Genomic DNA, 2906 nt, shown 5'->3' with positions numbered 1-2906 from the left:
GAGAAATAAGATAGCATGAGAAATAAGATAGTATGAGAAATAAGATAGCATGAGAAATAAGATAGCATGAGAAATAAGATGGTATGAGAAATAAGATAGTCTGAGTCCTGTGTAGCAGAGATATACACATTCTGGGACTCTACTCTACTCAGAGATGGAATTAAAGGATTTGGGGCACTGGCCAACCGGGGATTTTGTACTCGCCGGGGTGACATTCTGTGACTTGCGATATTTGAAAAGACACCATTTTACCAGTCATCGGGCTAGTTAGGCACATTTTCTACAAGCCCGGATTTAATATTACAAGCCTAGGGCTAGCGGACTATCTTAATTTCCATCCCTGAATACTCCTTTCCTCTCCCATCCCCTCTCTTTTCCTATCCCCTCTCCTCTCCTCTCCTCTCCTCTCCTCTCTTTTCCTCTCCTCTCCTCTCCTCTCCTCTCCTCTCCTCTCCTCTCCTCTCCTCTCTTCTCTTCTCTTCTCTTCTCTTCTCTTCTCTTCTCCTCTCCTCTCCTCTCCTCTCCTCTCCTCTCCTCTCCTCTCCTCTCCTCTCCCCTCCTCTCCTCTCCTCTCCTCTCCTCTCCTCTCCTCTCCTCTCCTCTCCTCTCCTCTCCTCTCCTCTCCTCTCCTCTCTTCTCTTCTCTTCTCTTCTCTTCTCTTCTCTTCTCTTCTCTTCTCTTCTCTTCTCTTCTCTTCTCTTCTCTTCTCTTCTCTTCTCTTCTCTTCTCTTCTCTTCTCTTCTCCTCTCCTCTCCTCTATAGGATGGTGTCTTAACTGAACCACAACAGCACCCTGTCTCCTAACAGGGGGGACACATAACCAATAGGGCTCCAGTCAGTCAATAGCAGTCAGCAGGTGAGCCTGTCTCTCAGTCTGCTACGTGTCAGACACCGATCAGCACTGATGTTCCCATCACACACACACAGGTGGACTTCCTACAACCATCGATCCCAACCTGTCCAAGTTCGTCTGGACTGGACTGGACTGGTCTGGACTGGACTGGTCTGGTCTGGACTGGTCTGTTCTGGACTGGACTGGGTCTGGACTGGACTGGTCTGGACTAGTCTGGTCTGGACTGGTCTGGTCAACGGCTGCCTAGTCAACAGATCATTTGGTAGAGGATGACAATTGCAAAGCCAGAGCATACCAGATTAGATACTATGAGTCCTAGTCTCCAGTACTGCAGCATACCAGATTAGATACTATGAGTCCTAGTCTCCAGTACTAGAGCATACCAGATTAGATACTATGAGTCCTAGTCTCCAGTACTAGAGCATACCAAATGAGATACTATGAGTCCTAGTCTCCAGTACTGCAGCATACCAAATGAGATACTATGAGTCCTAGTCTCCAGTACTAGAGCATACCAAATTAGATACTATGAGTCCTAGTCTCCAGTACTGCAGCATACCAAATCAGATACTATGAGTCCTAGTCTCCAGTACTGCAGCATACCAAATGAGATACTATGAGTCCTAGTCTCCAGTACCAGAGCATACCAAATGAGATACTATGAGTCCTAGTCTCCAGTACTAGAGCATACCAGATTAGATACTATGAGTCCTAGTCTCCAGTACTAGAGCATACCAAATTAGATACTATGAGTCCTAGTCTCCAGTACTGCAGCATACCAAATGAGATACTATGAGTCCTTGTCTCCAGTACTAGAGCATACCAAATGAGATACTATGAGTCCTAGTCTCCAGTACTGCAGCATACCAAATGAGATACTATGAGTCCTAGTCTCCAGTACTAGAGCATACCAAATGAGATACTATGAGTCCTAGTCTCCAGTACTGCAGCATACCAAATGAGATACTATGAGTCCTAGTCTCCAGTACCAGAGCATACCAAATGAGATACTATGAGTCCTAGTCTCCAGTACTAGAGCATACCAGATTAGATACTATAAGTCCTAGTCTCCAGTACTGCATCATACCAAATTAGATACTATGAGTCCTAGTCTCCAGTACTAGAGCATACCAGATTAGATACTATGAGTCCTAGTCTCCAGTACTGCAGCATACCAAATTAGATACTATGAGTCCTAGTCTCCAGTACTAGAGCATACCAGATTAGATACTATGAGTCCTAGTCAACCTGTCTGTTTTACTAATGTGAAGTAAAGTTTCACAGTGTGTGTATCTCGCTCACATAAAATAATGAGAAACCTAATTGGCCCAGCTAGGTCGTTGAAGCCTGACTAAACACTGGGTGGTTATGTGGGGGACTTGGCTGTCTTGGTTCAGTGGTTTAACCAATGGAGAATACAATTCAGCTGTCTCCCTAAAGACCCAATCAGATGCCAGCGGAACCAAGCCATCTGCTGTATAGAGTGAGTTAGACATAGAATTAGAATCAGTAGAATGGAATGTCAATGTTCTGTGATGGGTGAAACCGGCGGCCATTTTGAGTGTACCCATGAATGGATGTCTATTCTAGTTTTTTTTTTTTTCTTCTATGGGGTTGGATATGTGGCTGTTTAATACACACAGATTGACTCAGGCAAAACAGGCTGGTTGTTTTAGGTCCAATTAGTGTGGTACTTGACACCTAGACGTTCATTAGAGAGACTTATTACAGTATACTGTACCCAGACCTTCAGATACTGTACATTTAACTGATTGTATTCCAAGTAGCACCCTATATAGTGCAGTACTTTTATGTTCATATATCATTGTTTACATTTTAGTCATTTAGCAGAAAATTCTTATTCAGAACATCTTACAGGCGCAATTAGGGTTAACTGCCTTGCTCAGTGGCACTTTGACCTACTCGGCTATGGGATTCGACCCAGCAACCTTTGGGTTACTGGCCCCATGCTGTCTTGCACCCCCATTCACAGCTGAGGATAGACCTAGGAATTTAAGTGTGTTATTCCCTTGGAGAAGATAGCCACACGTGA

This window comes from Salvelinus alpinus, chromosome 7 (assembly GCF_045679555.1).
Source record: "Salvelinus alpinus chromosome 7, SLU_Salpinus.1, whole genome shotgun sequence".
Lineage (NCBI taxonomy): Eukaryota > Metazoa > Chordata > Actinopteri > Salmoniformes > Salmonidae > Salvelinus > Salvelinus alpinus.
This window is presented reverse-complemented; position numbering follows the sequence as displayed.